This window comes from Vicugna pacos, chromosome 34 (assembly GCF_048564905.1).
Source record: "Vicugna pacos chromosome 34, VicPac4, whole genome shotgun sequence".
NCBI lineage: Eukaryota > Metazoa > Chordata > Mammalia > Artiodactyla > Camelidae > Vicugna > Vicugna pacos.
The window spans coordinates 573,989-592,241 of record NC_133020.1 but is presented as its reverse complement, the minus strand read 5'-3'; the positions used below and the strand labels follow the sequence as shown (position 1 = coordinate 592,241).

Genomic DNA, 18,253 nt, shown 5'->3' with positions numbered 1-18,253 from the left:
TACACATTGAGCCCTGATTCCGTGTCTCATCTGCAGTCACTTGTGTGCGTCTGTGTGTAATTATGCACGTGTTATGTGCTTGGAGGGCCCCCCCTCTTCCAGCCATGTGCAACTGTCAGCCATGTGACATGCTCGTCTTGGAACGTCTGAGTCAGAGGTTTCCACCCACAGCACAAAACCCCTGCCTGTCTCACCCCCAGTTGTACACACACACTTGCACACACGGGCTCAACTTGTACACATGAGGTGACTTCTCCCAACAGGGCTCACGTCCCCATCCCCCCAAGACCCCTTCACCAGGCTGGCCGATGGTAGTGAGGGCCTTGGGAGCAGGGCCATTAGGAAGGGAAAGGGGATCTTTGCAGAATTCCCAGATGTTTGGGTGGGTGGGTGGAGGACGGGCCCAGGAGGATGGACTGGTGCCGGGGTTAAGGAAGGCCAGGAGCACATCCAGGGAGTTCATTTCCTGTGGTTCTGATCGGACAGCTCGCTGGGTCTTTCACTCATGGCGGCTGCATGTGTTGTGCAGTTCCCATTTTAAAAATGAATAACCCAGAGTTACATAGAGCACAAAAGTGAGAGCTGGCAAGATCTTTCGAAATCACCTGCTGTGCCATCCCTTGAAAACAGTGGAGGTGAGGCCCAGCGTAGGGACGTCGGTACAGGCCAGGCCTGGGCCAGACACCCTCCACGGTGCTCCTCCTGCTATGCCAGCGTTTCAGGAGGTGTTCTGCCTGACGCTAATCCCACGTAGGCGTGTCTTGTTCTCCTGGGTTCACATGCACGGCAACCACAAAAGCTCTCAGAAGTCCTTTAAGTGGCTCCTGTACCGTTGGGTTGGGGTTTCCCTAATTAGTGGGCACTTGGCACCCTCACTGAGCTGGCAGAGCAGACACTGGGACTGGCTGGTGGAGGGTGTGACCTTCCCGCACAGTCTTTTGGGTCCTATCTCAAAACCTGACTCACTCCAGGCACCTTTAGGCCGGCCTGGCTTAGGAGACTGGGGCACGTAGTGCCATTGACAGGCCCAGGGTGGCCCCATAGGTCATGCCAGTCTGCTCTCTCCCTGCCTGGGCCGACCCCAGCCCTGCTGCTGTCCTGGGGGACACTCAGGACCCAGGCCCAGCCCCCTCCCTGGGGTCCTCACCCAAGTGCATGTCCTGGGCCCCTTAACAGCCTTGCCCCATCCCTGTCCCTGGTTTCCTTGGAGAGGGCAGTGAAGAGGCAGGCCAGGGGGGGCAAGCGGAAGGGTGTCCAGCTCACTGTCAGAGCCAGCCAGTTCCCAGCCCGATTTCTCCTGTGCTGGCTGAAGGGTACTGTTGGTGGCTGCTGGGCCAGTGGTTTCCCTGGTGTCTAGGGGGCTGGGCGGGGTCCTGTGTGGTGGGACCACAGACATGTGCGTGAGGGTCGGGATACACTGCTGTGGCAGGGGCAGGGGGCATCTGGGTGTGGGGAGCATTCCTGGGTGGAGTTTAGGGCACAGGAGTCTCCTGCAGGGCTGCGTCTGGCTGCATCTGGTCCCTGTGTTTTCCGACCCCTGCAGGCCCCGTGTGTGTCAGTGGTAGGGGCATGCAGTCCTATGAGTGGGGTGTTCCCAAGTGACTTGAGCGTCAGGGGTGAGGCCTGACAGTCAGGGTAAGCAGCGAGTGTGGACAGCCCTGAGCTCACAGGATCTGCCGGACAGGCTGGGGAACAGCGCAGGGTAGCTCTGGGAGGATGCCTGCACTAGTGGAGGGTGCGCAGGGCAGCTGCAGGGCGCTGGGAGTGGTAATGGTGGCGGTGGTGATGGTGATGAGGTCATCATACTGGTGGCGCTGGTGCTGGCAGTGGTAACGGTGGTGGTGATGGTGCTGGTGGTGGTTTCAGTGAGGACCATGAGGGTGGACGCTGTGGTGACAGTTAAGGTGGCGTTGGGGGTTGCCTCAGCAATTCGGGGGAAATTGTTACCGAGTCCAAACTCGTTCTGCTCACTGCACAACAGGCCAGTAAATCGGGAGACGAGTTGTTGGGGTAAGGGATAGTGACTTTATTTGGAAAACCAGGAGGCCAAGAGGATGGCAGACCAATGTCTTGGAGAACCATCCTGCTCCAGTCAGAATACAGGCTTCTTTTATAAAAAAAAAAAAAAAGTGAGAGCGAGAGAGAGAGAGAGAGAGAGAGAGAGAGAGAGAGAGAGAGAGAGAGGGTGGGGTTCTTTGTTGCAAACTTCTTGCTGTAGGAATGCTTTGTTCTTGCAGCTGTCCATGTGGGCCAGGCCCTGGTGTTCCTGTAAACCTCCAACAAAGCAAAGGTTATTCTGTTTTGCAACTTGCCATCTCTGCAGAAGTGCAGAAGTGCTGGCATCCTTAGAGGTCAGAGCCCTGAGAGTAGGCTCTCCTGTCTATTTCAGGCTAAAGGCAACATTGTTTCCCAAAAGGTGCAGAGCTGGCAAGACTGAGCCTGGAAAACAGGGCCCAGTGGTTAAAACTGAAGGAGCACATCCAATGTGGAGGCAGATTTGTTCTCTGTTACAATATGAAGCCCCCCTCCTTGTGGGAACCAGGACACACCCGGGGCAATTAATGAGGTGGAGTAGGTGAGGAGGCTGGGTGGGAGGGAAGAGGGGAGCGCTCATGGGGCCACGCAGTCTGGGAAGGTGTCTTGGAGGAGACAGAGCTGGGCTGGTGAAGGTGAGGAGGTTTGGGTTGGGATCTACTGGCGCCCACGCAGGTGCCCAGCACCCAGCATGCAGCCTGACCAGGCCGGCCAGGCATGCACTTGCTGAGTGAGTGACCTATTGGCTTGAGGTCCAGCTGCGCCAGTGGTTGGAGCGTGATGGGTTGTGGGTGTCGAGGGGCTGGCCCCACAGCTGGCATGAGTAGGTGGCTGGCTGGACAGAGCTGGGCCAGAGGTGCACCAGGTGAAGGTTTGAGTGAGGGACAAAGGGCTCAGGCAGGGGTGCAGGCCTCTGAGCTGGGCAGAGTCAGCAGGTGCCCTGGGGTTGTGGGACCCTGGCACCCACAGTGCAGACCACGTCTTTGGAGGGCTGGGGAGCTCAGGGCCCCCCTTCTGCTGGGTTCCTGTTCCGCCAGGCAGGCTGCCTTGGCTCTGTGGCCCTGCCCTGGTGGGTGGGGTGGGTCAGATGAAGAGCCACTAGACCCTGAGGATGGCCAGGTTTCCACCCTTGGGACAGGCCAGCGGCTGGAAGCTCTGACTCAGAGCATGGCCGGCACCACGTGGGAGCCAGGAGATTGGTCATAGACCCGTGGTTGCTAGGTGGGCCTTAGACATCGTCAGTGCCTGGAGAGCCCGCCCTCCATGGGCAGGAACACGCCTGAGGGTGCATGGCTGTCACCCAGCAGCGTACTTAGCACGACCAAAGTCAGGCACGTCTCCACCCCGCAGGATTCTCTCGGGTCACAAGCATTGCCCCTAGACCGTCCAACAGAGAGGACATGGCACTGATCCGGGGAAGCAGACATTGGCCTGCCCGGGGAGGGGGGTTCTCACAGGCTAGTGGTCAGGTGGGAGCTGGGCACAAAGTGGGAGGTTGAGGAGGCTGCCAGGAGATGGCAGGGCCTCAGGAGAGCCCTAAAGGATGAAGCTGAGTCAGCCAGGGGACAGGAGGGGATATGGTCAGAGGGAACGGCCAAGATAAAGACTTGGAGTCAGGAGAGGGCACCTGTGTTCTGAGCCCCGAGCAGCTCCATCCCAGCTGGTGTGTGTGGGCAGGGCCGCCGGGACTGCGGGGGGACTTGAGAGCCCTGATGATCTCCTGCTGCTGCGGGAGGTGGGCCCCAGGCAGGGAGCCCCAGCCCAGCAGCCAGGCAGGACCTGTTGGAGGAGCCAGGTGCACTGCTCAGGAACTCACAGCTCATTCAGGTGGGTTCCCTGGAGGAGGCAACACAGCAGAAGCCTTGGTCTGTGGCTTGGAAGTCGATAGGCAGAGGTGGGAGGTTGGCACTCTGGACGTGTGAAGCGTGATTTAGCGGCGCTTGTACCTGGCACGGGTGGTTTCGGGGGCCCAAAGGCCCAGCTGAGGCATTTAGAGGGGCTCCTAGAAGCCCCTGTCTATAGAGGCACCTTGCCCGCTCCCTGTTCCATCAGTGGGGCTAGCTGCACCCATCCTGGCTTCTTTGTGCTGTGTGGGAGGACAGATATGAGTCCTTCCCACTCCAGTGTGAATTAGCCCATCAAACCCCAGGGGACCCTGATGCCCACAGTCCTATAACAACACCTGCTTTGTGGGCCTGCGCGAGGCATCCTGAATGCCAAGAAGGCCCAGGCTCAGTGGGCGGGCAGGTAGGCTGCGCTCTCCACGCACAGTCTGTGCTACTGTCCCCTGATCTCCCATGAGCGTGCCGGGCCCTGTGCTGAGCCCTGTATCCCTGTTGTCTCCCTGAACAGCACGCAGGGTGAAGATGTGTGCCTACTTCACAGGGGATGCAGCTCAGCCCTGAGTGGCCCGCAGTAGCCTCAGCTGTCCAGTTCCCCCTCATGGGGCTGGGCTGGACCAGCAGGGAGCTTTGCAGGGAGCAGGACGGCAGGGGAGCTGCAGGCTGAGCCTCCTCCCAGGCTCTGACACACCGGGGCCCCAGGGGAGGTCCCCTGGGGGGCGTTCTGAGCTGGGTGGGTGCCAGGCTACTGCCCTCTGGTAGCTGGTGACAGGAGCCAGGCTGCTTTCTCTTAGTGACCACCTGAGGAGACATCAGGATAAGGCTGTGGCCCCGCACAGGGACTGAAGTCGGAATGAGGCAGGTCTCCGAGGTCGGGGTTGCAGGGAGCTGGGGTTCCCTGTCTGAGTGTGGCTGGATGGGTGTACTCAAGGGGGGAAGTGGGGAGGGTCAGGGAAGGTGGGCCAGTTGCTTGGGCCTGTGGCGTCCCTGAGGGCAGCATGACCTTTCTTCTGAGTGAGGAGGGAGCAGCAGGAAAGTTTTGAGCAGAGCATGTGTCCTGTCATGTTTCCGATGATGGCACTGTGCTGGGTACAGGCAGAGGCAAGCAGGGCGGAGGCTGGCAGTGGGTCCCACCGGGGTGGTGGCTACGGAATGGAAAATAGCAGTGAGAGTCTCAGTGCATTTTGACATGAAGGCTGGTTGCTGATGGGCGTGTGGGTATGATTGGGAGGGAGGAGGGGGGGTCCTGGAGGTTGCCGCCAGGTTGCAGGGGCAGGGAGGGGCCATGCTGCCCGGCCACGGGGCCTCACTTGTTCCTGCATAGCAAGTCTTGGGTGGGCACTCTGCCCCTACTGGGGTGCAGGCAGCGTGGTGAGCAAGCCAGATTCTGTTCCCACCCTCCCAGAGGATGATGCCAGCAGGAAAATAAGGCCATCACGTGGTGGGAGAACTGGGCAGAGATGGGAGGACCCGCAGGTGGTATGCAGCTGGCAGGTGTGCAGGCCTCGGACACCACCGGAGGGGCAGCTTACCATGGCAGTGACTGGCCTGACACGCTGTGAAGGACAACTTGGCATCGGGGGGGATGTGGGATCGGGTGGCCGGCTGTCCAGGGAGTGAGGTGGGTGGGTGGGGGTGGTGTGGGGGTGGAAGGAGGTTGCTGGCTGTATTCTTGACTGACCAAGGGATCCGAGGGCTGGGGAGCAGCAGAGGAAACTCAGGTCCCAGCTCAGGGTCAGGCCCTGAGGTGCTGACTGAGGGCAGAAGAAGAGCTCAGAAGTGGAGTGAAAGGGACAGGTGGTTGTCCCTGGGGTTTGGTGACATGGGGGCTTTGGCCAGAGTGGGGTGGGAGGAGCCTGTGGTGAGGAACTGGTGGCCTGCAGAGGAGTGGGCAGTGGCTGGGCCTTCCTGGAGACCCTGGTCTGATGGAGGAGGCACAGCCTCTACTCTGGGAGCTCTGATTTGAGGGGCCCGGGGCCCCCTACAACCCCCCTTCAACTCAGGCAGGGAGGAGCTCCAAGCTCCTGGTGCTGGGAGGGGCCCCTGCCCCAGCTCCTTCTGTCACCCTGGACCTGGGGAGTGGGGAGGAGCAGATGTCACTGACCTAGATTCCTCAGGTTTGAGCCCAAGAGTGGGGGCCTGGATCCATGACCCAGGTATTCCAAGTTTCTGAAGTTCAGACAAGAGGCAGCAAATGGTCTCCCACATGTGGGAGCAGTCCCTGTGTGCCTGAGGAAGGAAGGAGCTGCTTGTGTCGCAGAGATGGTAACAGGTGTCCTCTGCAGCAGGAAGGATTTCAGTCAGACATGGGGAAGAACTTCCAGATGTTGTGGGTATATGAGGATGTGTCCTAGAGGTGTAACTGAAAGGAGGGTGGCCAAGGATCCCCTGACGTTTGCCAGGTCAGGGTGTGCCTAAGATGTAACTAAGGGTCCTCCAGTCAGAGACCACAACCCACATGTCCTGCTTGGGGCCAGTCCTTGGCTGATGCCCAGGGCAGCCTGGAAGGCTCTGCAAATGGCCTGGGAGACCTCCATTGATCAGGCTCCGCCCTCGTGTTGAATGGGCCTTAGGGAGGCCCCCCTCCATTTGGTCTGGGTGTGAGAGCATCCTTGAGGGTTCCTTTCAGGTCTGTGATTCTCAGTCCTGATTTCACTGCTCAAATGCTGTAGGCTTTGGCGATGTGGAGGGGATGTGAGATGGCGAGACAAAGAAAAAGTGGAATCCTGGCCCTCCTACTGTCTTGCTGTGTGGCGTCCGGCAATCCTCCCACCTCTCTGAGCCTCAGTTTTCTTTACAGAGCTGAGCTGTGGATTATTTCTAAGATTAAATGATAAAATGCATGGGAAGCTGGTAATACAGAGATGGGGAAAGGGGCAAGGAGAAGCTTCCTGTCCCTGTGCTGGTGGTCAGGAGCCCGTGCATGCTCCCTTGCTTGTCGCCACCAGAGACTGCGGAGCCAGGGGACACTTGATGGGGGAGAGGCCGAGGCCAAAGAGCCTGCGTTGCCATCCTGCAAGTTTTGAGTGAGTCCAGCAGCTGCCCGCCTCCTGGGCTGCCAGCCCGAACAGCTGGTTCTCTGGAGGGTCCAGGGCTGCAGACTGCAGGACCACAGGAGACAGCGGTGCAGACCCAGCCCCTGAGAGGGCAGGGATGCCACAACCCTAGGGGACCAGAGCCCCTGGGGACTCCCATTTGTGGGGACCACAGCCCATAGGGGGAAGGGTGGTGTCCTGCAGTTAGGTGCAGGCAGGATGGAAACCCAGGGCACCCAACCCGAGCCTGGGAAGTGGTCAACAGGTGCAAGTGCAAGGTCTCTTCTGTTCTGCCCTGGGCCCGGGCCAGGAGCGGTCCTTGCTGGGGTCGGCCATACAGACATCTTAATGAGTGAGAGTGAAGGTCAGGGGAGGATGGCGCCTTCTCCACTGCTGGGCGGGGAGCAGTGTTTGTGTTTGGGACGTGCCTTAGTGCGGGTAGGGAAGGGGCACCTGTGAGAAGGCATCACTGCTGCTCCCACCTGCTCCCTTCACAGCTGCTAATGCCCAGGATGATGTCAGCCATGTGCAGGCACTTGCCTCCCTAAGGACTCGGAGCTGAATGTTCCCTAAGCATAGGGTGGACTGTGGCCTGATAGCAGGGGACTGTCGAATGTGACAGCCGTGTGGCCAGGATGGGTGTTCCCAGGAGTGGAGGTGCCGGCCCTATGTGGCTTGCAGCTCAGCCTCTCCTGACACATAACCTTTGCTGTCGCACTCCCGGGGCCCATCCTACCACCTGCAGGTCACCCCTCTGCAAGGACCTGCTCCCTGGCCCTGTGCCCAGCGTCTGTCAGCCCCAGCTCTTACATGGTTTGGAAATGTGTGTTACTCAGTTGTCCTTGTCCCAGTGGCCTCCGTGAAGGATCGCAGGCACCATTTGTTGGGTGGGTGAGCTAGTGGCAGGTGCGGGGCAGACCAGACTCAGGGTGCTGTGACTGTGTGAGAGGTAACGGGGCTGGGAGTCGGGACTGTGGTATCAAGCGGGTAGGGCAGGTGGTTGGCAGGGAGTGAGGGGCCTCGGAAAGCAAGGGCAGCAGACCTCTAAGGAGTCTGCACGTCTTCTGCTCCCATTTCCACTGAACTCACCCCGTCCACATTGCTGACCCTCCACCTTTACGGGGACCAATCCTGCCTGATGAGGGGGCACCTTCCCGGGGGCACCCAGTTCCCCGCCTTACCTTCCCTTGGGGTCTCCTGGGCTGGGCGCCATAAGCCTGGGGAGCCCCAGGGCCCCACTTCTTAGTCTGTTTAGGGAATGTTGACTAAAATAAAACGACACAATGTGAGAGTTGTGGGCTAAGTTTTATTGGGGGCAAAAAGAGGACTAGAGCCCAGGAGACAGTGTCCCAGAGAGCTGTGAGAAGCTGTTCTGAGGAGGCAGGGGAGAGCTCAGTGTTACATGTGGTTTCAGTGAAGAGGGAGTTGTGTGCGCGGTGAAGCGCACACCTAGGCAGAGGGTAGTTGCAGGTCAGGGGGAGCGGTTGTCACCGTTGATGAATTCAGTGTTTTTCCAGATTGGAGGAGACACAAGAATTTGGGCTCATAATATCTCTGGAAAATATCTAACTGTCTGAAGGCCTGCTCCACCAGTTTTCCCAGAGCAGAGTGCCTCATTCCTGAACTCCTTTCAGGTGTGTTGGAGGTCAGAGGCTGCAGTGGCTCACACTTTAATCCAAGCAGAGTTAGATGGCAGGTGACAACGTGATCCAGTCCTTGTAGAGGCAGATGACAAGTGCCAGTGTTTAGTTAGCATGACGCTTTGTCCATCATCAAGCCTGGGGCTGCCCCTCCCAAATCCCCTCAGAATCTGGCCCCCTTGCCCTTCCCCACGCTCCCCAAGGCAGCCAGGTGTACAGGCAGGTGAGGCCTCAGCTCCTCTGAAGGGCTTGCATGTGTGCTTCTGGCAGAGGAAACTTCGAAGTCCTCAGGGTCCGCTGCCAGTGTCTGTGCCGCCAGCACAGAAAAGCCTGGGGGACCTGGCCTGGAGATCTGTGCCTTCGGTGTGCCCGTTGCAGTGAGAAGCCTTGTCCTGATGGCTGCAAGGATGGTCTGTCACTCCTCAAATGTCTGTCTGTTCCCAAGTCCCCAGGCTCTGCCCTGTCACTGCTCAAACCCTGAGTTGAGTCCTTTGTTCCCCAGAGTGACGCCAGCTGCCCCCAGCCTACACAGGCCCTCCCCCTGCCCTGGGGCAGGTCCAACTGCAGTCACACTACACCCCACTGAGCTCAGTGGCTTTGACTGAAGAAATGAGCAGGCGAGGGAACAGCAGGTGTGGAGGGGGTGGCGCCGGGGTGGGTGGTGAGCAACCTGGTAGCTTATCTTTCCCCCTCCCGGAGGCTGACCGCGGGGCCTGGCCGAATGGGGGTAGTGCCGACACCTCCCATTGTCCCTCCTCCCCTCAACTAGTCTTATTCCTTTACGTTTTGGAAAAGCTCCCATTCTCACAAAGTAGTTTCTTTTTTCATTTTAGGGAAGTATATCTCTTTTGGCAGTTTTGTTTGCTAGTGTTTCTTTCACGTGACAAAGGAATGGTTTTATTCTTTGGAAAGGCTAAGCCAACCGAATGAATACTGACACTTAGGTCTAGAGCCGAAGAGAAATCAGTTTCTTCCTGGCACCAGTTATGCTGTTGGCATGAAAAGCATAAAAGTGAAAAACAGTCACCATTCATTACAGATCTTTAGACTCCGTAGTGGCTCATTTGGCCAGAATAGAGGGAGTTACAGAGAAATAGGAAAGACATCACCTAATGTTTTCTGGAAAGAGACGGCTTTTTCTACAACTACATAATCCGTCTCCCCAAAATCTTACATGTTGCTTTTATGGAACAAAAAGTTGAATGTGTACACATATATATACTTATGTATAATATACATTTTATAACATGCGAATACATGTATTAAATGGAATATATATATACACACACATTTATATATACCATTCAGTATATCACAGTAATTAATGACCATGGAGAAAGTTAGTTTTCTCACATAAAGATAGCCTATCAATAGCTTTCTTTCTGGAATACAATTTTGAAAATGTTCAACCTTAATTAGACCACTAAGTGCAGGTTGACAGGTAATTACACAGATCTTAGGAGCAGTGATAAAGACCACTATCGGAAAATGTAATTGCCTTAACTTCAGTCTAAATTAGACAGTTTGGTCCTTTTACAGTTTATCAGTTTGTAGCATCTTTCATGAAGTTAGTACATTGACTTTTTCAAGGATGTATTGTGCTTGAGTATCCTGAGGGTGAAAGGAACGTTTATTAACTATTTTCCCATGGCGAGAATATCCTGTAGGAGTTGCATTGGACAAATTAGCTGAACTTCGGCTTTTCTTTACCTACTGTGCTTTCTGTCTCCTTTTCAGATTTGAGGGACTTTTGCATGTCTTGGCTCAACAACTGACAGGTGTATTGTCCAGCCATGTTTTTGTCCCTTTAATTATAGAATCTTGCTATTTAAAAGAAATCTCACACACGCATACAATTCTTCCCAAATACATCACACCAATACCACACTTTTTACATGATAAATAGAGATAGTACGTCCTAGGACTTGTGAATAATGAACACCGTGATGTGCTCTCTAACAAACTAACTTAGACTGATGTCTTGCTGCCGCCCACTGAAGTCCTGTGGGCTGTGTTCTGCCTCTTTTGTTTTAAAATTTGCAGGCGTTCCCAATGTATGTAAAGTTTCTTCTCTGAGAAAAATGCACATGTTCCTTCATTTTTAGGGGTAGACATTTAGCCAGCCACTGAAAGTAATATAAAACTAAGGCAAAATACAATCATTCAACACCGGAATTTGGATTTGTTGAATGATATGTAAACATACTGGCGTCATTCCTGCCGTGGCAAAGCACCACAGAAGCCAGCTTGTAAGTGGGTGACATGCTCGTGTGTTATCAGAGAACAGCTGGTTGGAGCTGGAATGGTCAGGGGCAGCTCTGTGACACTTCTGGGAGAGTAGAACCCAAATGGCCACCTCGTTTGTGGGCGTGTAGAGACCACGGGGAGTTGAGAATTACACTTAGCGACAAGAATGTATCTTGTTCAGGACAGCGAAGAGTGTGACGTAGCTGAAGGAAAGGAGCTACTCAGGGAAACAGTGACGACTGATGACTAGGGCAGGTTGCATTGCGGAGGCTCTTAAAAAAGAAGTGTTTCTGAAAACCAAATCTAAAGATCCATTGAAACTCAGTGAAGGTTTTTGAGTAGGTGAGTGAAAGGGTAAAATTATGACTTAAGATAAGCTGAGAGCAGTGCTTACTAAGATGTCTTCCCAGGATTGTTGATCAACAATTTCTCCAAAAGGCTCTCCCACGTCAAATCAATGGGAAAATACTGGGCATCTTTACATGTTAATGGGCATTTTGATGTCCCAAAGGAAAAGACAGCATTTCCCAAACCTATTTGAGCATGAAACACTGTCTAGGAAAACAGTGCGGGGACCACGTATTCCATATACTTGTGCTGCTGTGTCTACGAACTGATTTATGTAAGATGGGTACTGGTGTATAATTTTAAATAACTCACTTGATTTACAACTTAATTTATTGTTCCCAAATTTGTAGCAATGCAAGACCTCTCCGTTTTCTCCATGAGTGTGTCTGTGCTTTGGAGTTTTCTGCTGCCAAGGAGTTAGGAGGTGGTGGGATGTGGAATGACACTTCCCTGGTCCTCTATGTAGCCTGCGTACACTGGGCACCTGCTGAGCTGTCCTGGTTGCTCTCTGGTCCTGGGGAGCCAGCCTGCACAAGTGTTGCTGAGACCTGGATGTGATGTTATTCCTTCCCTTCCATTCTGAGACTGAATGGGAACCATTTCCCTGATCTGTTCCACGTTGAGGTGCAGAAGTTATGTGTGGCTCTACCAGGCTCGATCTTAGAGATGCGAGTTAGCTGTTCTGTGAGGGCTTCCTGATTCCCCTTGTTTTCTATGCAGGAAATGGTGCCCATGTCCTGTACACCTCATTGCTCTGGGCTTTCCCCGTGAGATTCCTTAAATCTTTCTGCCATGAATTGTTTTTGTTTCCTACAAAACTGAGTGTTTAAAACTCATAGGCAATAAACAGCTCTGTTATTCCTCATATTCTTCTGTAACTTCTGTTCTCTAAGGAATGATCTGTCTCTTAAGACAGTAAGATAGAGGCAAGAAATATGTGGGGCGAAAAAAGTCAATGATTATTTCAAAGATACTCCCTGCCAAACTTCTTAATACCGTGTGTTGCAGAGCCGTTCACTGAGCTGTTGTGTCCGTTCAGCCCCAACCAGGTTATAGAGATGCCGCCAGGCATGGAGTGCTGCCGCCTTGAAGAAACCATACAGGTAAGACCAGTGGTGTACAGGAGGCAAGAGTCAACTTCCCTTAATCATTCACCATTGTATAAATGAGCAAAGGGAGGCTCATATTAAATTATCTGCTCAAGTTTATACCTGATAAGTGCTAGCACCTGAGATTAAACCCAGACAGTCTGACTCCATGGTGCATGGTCTCCATTGCTGTGATAAATTTCTCCTCATCCGTGTTTTTAGTTTGCTGTTTTTCCACATCCTTGCGTGTTCTTGATATTTAGATGACTTAAGTCTTTTTTTATTTGATGGAACATGACACGTAGCCTTGTTGTTTTAGGCTTCTTAATTTCTGCCAGTTCTGATGGCTCTCACTGATCACTCGTGACACTGCATCTCTTTCCATGTGTTTAATGACACGTTGGGTTTTCTTTTCCCTGAGCTATCTGATCACATCATTGGCCTGTTTTCCTAGTGAGGGTTTGCCCTTTGTACTTTTTTCTCGAAGCTCTTGTTATTTCTGGGTTTCTAATGCGAAGTGCTCTCTTATGTTGGAGATGCCTCCTTCCATGCTGTTATGGCGTATTTTTTAAACTCGTTTTCAGTGATTTCCATTTTAATTTATCACTACTTTCCTTTAAAGTTAAAGTTTTGTGTGTGTGACTTATTTCCATTCCTACTTTAATGGCATAAAGGATATCCTTGTATATGAGTTTTATAGTTTGGCTTTTTACATTTTATCTGGAACTTATTTTTGTAAGCAGACCAAGAGAGGGATTTATATATTTTTTCCATGTGGATGACTGATGGTCCACGTGCCAGTTTGTTGTCCTTTCTTCCCTTATTTTTACTGCCATACACCAAACTCCCAAATATACGTAGATGTTTCTGTGGATTCTGTTGTGTTTTTTTGGTCGTTTTTCTTTTCTTATACTAATAACACAGATTTTAATGAAAACAGCTTTAGAATAGGATTTGTTAGTTGAAAGAAAATTCTTCCCTCGTCATTCTTTTTCTTTAAGACCCTTTGCTGTTCTTGGTCTCTTACTAATTCATATCAATTTAGGAATCACATTGTCACATACCTTTATAAATAATGCATTTTCTAGGATTTTGATGAAGAAATGCATTGAGTTTATAGATTCATTCCAGGAGAATTGACATGTTATGGTATTGTTTTCACATCCAGGACCATGATTGCCTTTTAAAAATGCCCTTTGTGCTCTTTGGTGAGGCTTTGTCACTTTATATAATATCTTACTTGTCTCCTGCATATTTTCTTAAATTTGTTCCCAGATACTTACACTTCTTGTTAACATTCTAAAGGATGTTTGTTGAAATGACATTTTTTACTGATTACTGTTGGTGCATGTTACTAAGTTTAGCATGTTGTTTTATATCTAGCAACGAGGCTGAAGTGTTTTTTCATTCAAATAGTGTCTAGATTTTTATTATAACCATAATATTTTGTGCGAGAACCATGGTAGTTTTTCCCTTTCCAGTCTTATGCTTTTTTCAGTCTCCTGGCAGAGGTCTAGGAGCTCTGGGGTTTTATTGAAAAGAGGCAATGACAGTGTGCACTGTTGTTCCTGATTTAAAAGTCAGTGTGTCTAACATTTTATGTTAAATATGGTTTTTATTGTAGAATTTTGATAGTTTTTTTAAATTAAATTACAAAAGTTCCATTCCCAGTTTGAGTTAGAGTGTTTCATATTGTTTTTATTTTTGTCAAGAACGGGTGCTGTGCTGCATTTTATCAAATGATTTTTTTCTCTGTTTATTGAGATGATCACATCTTTTCCTTCTTTGATCTGTTAACCTGTTCATGTGTTATTTGTGGTTCTCTTTTTCCTTAGTAAGAAAGTATTATTCTACTTTATTAGTCTTTCCAGAGACTAATTGGGGATTTTTTAAAGCCTCTGTTGTTTCTCTGTTGATTCTGTGGCATTCTTTTCTGTAGTTATTTTCTTTGTTTTATCGTGGCTTAATTGGTATTTCTCCTTTACTCCCTAGAAACTTAGTTTACAAATTTTTATTGAGATCCCACAGGCTAATGTGTAGTGGTTTCATTGTCATTTTGTTCTAAATATATTGTGTGTAGTTACACTTGTCAATTTCTGGTGTATATTATTATTGTTTATATATTCATGTTACCTTTTGTGTAGTGGGTACACATAATTCAGGTGCACAAACAACTTTTAAAATAAAAAAGTGAAAAAAAAAATGAATGACCTTGATTCAGTTAGAGTCCCCAATGGGCCACTCCAAGACTAGAAAGTCAAATATTTGCATATTATACTGTAAAATAGCATACTTCTAGGGTTTGAATTCATTTTTTATTATACGGGTTTTTTTTTTCCATTATTAATAGAATCTTCTGACTCCGTGAACAAGATTTGTGAAGGTTTGTCATTTCCTTTTCCCTAGATTACTCAGAAGTATCAACTTCATGAAGTCACTGCCTAACTATTTGAAAAGAAAGGAGATATTCTTGGTGCCTTTTTAATAATGCTAGAGGTAAGATTTTACACTGTGTGCTTTGTCATGTTTCTGTCTAGCCCTCTATCCATTTATCAGTCCCATCTTTTTTTATTTGATGTATAAAACTGTAAGTTTTCATCATTCCATCTTAATTTCTTATGTCTCAAAGTAAGTTGCAGACAGGGTACATTTTATCTGTAAATATTTCTATCACATGTGTCATTGACTAGAGTTGCTTTCTCTGTGGCCTTTTTTTGAGGTAAAATAACCATACGCAACGCACAAGTTTTAATTGTGGCATTTATTGAGTTTTAACAAATGCATACATCTGTGTAACCCTAGTCCCCAACAAAACAGAGAACATCACCTTCAACCCAGGAAGTCCCTTCACAGCCAGTCCCCACTTCCATCCCCCAGAGAAAATCACACTTCCGATTTTTTTTCCATTGTGGATGAGTTTTGCCTGTTTTATTCATTCATATTAGTGGAATCATTCAGTAGCTACTCCAATATAATTCTCCTTTCACTCAGCGTAGTGGTTTTGAGGCTTGTCTCTGTCACTGCACATGTCAGTCCTTGTGCCTGTTACTGCTGCGCACTGTTTAACTGTAGGAAGACACCACCGCTTCGCCGTTCTCCTGGTGACTGACGCCCGGGCTAGTTCCAGCTTCTGACTATTCCGAGTACAATTGCTGTGACCACGCTTGTACAGAAATGCTCTCCTTCCCCTGCAGTCACTGCCAAGGAGTAGGGCTGGGATATCGCAGGGTAGGCGTCGGTTCAGTTTTGTAAGCAATTAGCAGGCATTTTTCCAAAGTGATTGTGGCATTTCACGTTCCACCAGTGATGTATGAGAGTTGTAGTTGCTCCGCATTCTCACCAACAGTTGGTGTCCTATCAGTTTTTCAAAAAATTTTTTTCTGTTCTTTTAATTGTTGGAAAATAACAAAGTTTATTACCATTTCAGTGGCATTAAGTACATTCACATTGTTCTGCAGCCATCACCACCTTCCATCTCCAGATCTTTTTGAACTTCCCAAACTCATTAGATAATTACTCCCATTCTTCCCTGCTCCTGGCAACCACCATTCTACTTTAGACTCTGTGCATTTGATTACTCTAGATACTTCATATAAGAGGATTCGAACAGTGTTTCTATTTGTCTTTTTTTTTTTTCTTTTTTTTTTGGTGGTGATAGGTAATTAGGTTTGTTTATTTATTTATTTTTAAAGAAGGTCTTGGAGATTGAACCCAGGACCTTGTGTACGCTAGGCATGTGCTCTGCCTCTGGGCTATGCCCTCTGCAGTATTTGTCCTCTGTGTTTCTAGCTTATTGCACTTAAACCATAAGATCTTCAAGATTTATCCATGTTGTGGCACATAACAGAATTTCATTCATTTTTTAAAGCTAAGTAATACTCCACTTTATGTATACACCACATTTAGCTTTTCCATTCATCCATCCAAGAGCACTTTTTTGACTCTTGTGAATAATGCTGCTATGAACATGAGTGTGCAAATATCTTTTTGAGTCCTTACTTTCAATTCTTCAGGGTATATACTGAGAAATGATATTGCTGGATTAAATCTGTTTTTAATTGTCTCAAGGACCACCGTACCATTTTCCATAATGGCTGCATCACTTTACATTCTCATTGGCAGTGCACCAGGGTTTCAGCTTCTCCACATCCTCACCAACACATGTTGTTTCCTGTTTTCTTGATGGTAGCCATTGTCGTGGGTGTGAAGCATTACGTATCAGTTTTTAAACATTGTCACCTAGCTAGGAATAGATTAGGGATGTCCTATTTTTAATTTTAAAAAATGGTTCATATTGGCTTCTTGGTTTTTTCTAGCCATATGATTGTGAAACAGGCCAGGAACACTATTCCACGGAGCATTTGTGTAGGCTCTTACCCTCTTTTAGTCTCTGCGTTGCCCCGACATCTCTTTTTTCCCTTGCAATTTCTTTGTTGATGACATCATGAGCCTAATTTTAAAGGGTAAGTAAAAGTACTCGTGGCATGGATAGGGAGTGAAGAAGCGGGTGGTCCTCCCAGGGAATGAGATGGCCATTTGCAAAGGCACAGGGATGTGAAGAAATACGAGCTTGTAGGAGAGGAACCAGCAGCCCTAAGGGGGCGCAACTGTCCATGCATGGGCAGGTCAGGCGAGAGACAGAAGTTAGGTCCAGATTTGGAAAGATTTTGTAAGACGTGCTGTAAAGAATTAGGACTGGTAATGATTTCACACAGGATCAACTGAAGGTTTTTAAACAAGGAACTGATGTGATATTGTGTTTCCTAAAGACTGCTCTGTGGACCCTAGGAGGATCTATGAGAGGAGGGTGGAGAAGGGGGAGGGAACACCGGAAGCAGAGAGCACTGGGGGGGGGGTCCTGCGGTAATACAGGTGTGACTCAGTGAGGACGTGAGCTGTGTGTGGCAGTGGCCGTGGAGTGAGAGGAGGTGGATTTGAGAACTTACTGATCATTTGAATGTGGTATGGGGTGAAGGAGAGGGGGTTAATGATGACTCTGAACTTCAGCTTAACATGAGCCTATGAGGAACCTCAGGGAAAGGAGCAGATTTGGGTAGAAGGTATAGATTAAGATCAGCTTCAGCTTGTATTAAGAAGCCTTTGGAACATCAGTTAAGGGTGTGTAAGAGTCCAGAATTCAGCAAGGGTAGGGGATCCTGCAGCTGTGCGTTGAGGAGAGGCCACACCCGAGGCTGTGCACAATGCTGTCGTGAGACTTGTCATGTCCTTTTTATTCCCACCCATCCCTCTTTCTCATAACCCAGTATGAATTTTATTCCCTTACTGTAAGTTTATATTAATCCTAATCTTCATTGCTTTGCCTAAAAAATGTCATTATTGACTCTGTGGTGACACAACGGAAGTGAAAGTGGGGCACAATTGGTGATATTTGGTATCTTGAATCTGTTCCAGTGCAGCTAGTGATGCTTTCCGTATACAGAGCAAGTCTCATCAAAATGACAGAGATCACTCTTAATAACTTTGTTGTTTCTTGGGTTTTATCTTTAAAATATGTTAATTCAGATATTGGTGGATTAGAGAGAGAAAGTGTTCCTTTCACCTCCTAGAGACTGTGAAGCAAGCTTCCAGAGAGAACACATCAAGATTGAACATTAAGTTCTTGAGTATAATTGACAATGTTTTTCCGTGGACCTTATGTTTTAAAAAATGTTGAATAATAACTGTATCTATTAAACAGTAATTACACTGACCTGATAATTACTGTTTATCCACTTTAATAGTGATCTCAATTTTGTTTTTGTTTTCAAGGGCTTCTAGTAGAAAGTGAAAGAAACTGTTGTGATTTTGTGCTGCTAATTGTCAGGAGAGGTCGTTGTACAGGAACTTAGGTGCTCTTCACTGATCCTGATGAATTTTTTTGGCTATGTTTTTGTACTTGTGTTTTGGTTATTATAAATGAGGTACATACTAACACCCTAAAAATTACTATAATGTGCTGAACAACAGCAAAGTGGACTTCTAATCAGTAGGTAGTAGCCAGTTTTTCTGTATGAATTTAT

At 49.2% G+C, this 18,253-nt stretch overlaps 1 protein-coding gene and 1 pseudogene across 10 annotated transcripts in view; both read left to right on the top strand.

Moving 5' to 3' along the window:
- Positions 1-12,248, top strand: part of LOC140685459 (uncharacterized) — a 181,769-nt gene extending 169,521 nt beyond the window's left edge. For 9 of the 10 annotated variants that reach the window (XM_072954338.1, XM_072954341.1, XM_072954340.1 and 6 more), the window contains one exon: positions 12,154-12,248. The gene's annotated coding sequence lies outside the window, so the exon portion shown is untranslated. The remainder of the gene's footprint in view (positions 1-12,153) is intronic. The other variant, XM_072954334.1, reaches the window with a different exon arrangement.
- Positions 1-18,253, top strand: part of LOC140691241 (adhesion G protein-coupled receptor B1-like) — a 38,994-nt pseudogene that overhangs the window by 13,808 nt on the left and 6,933 nt on the right.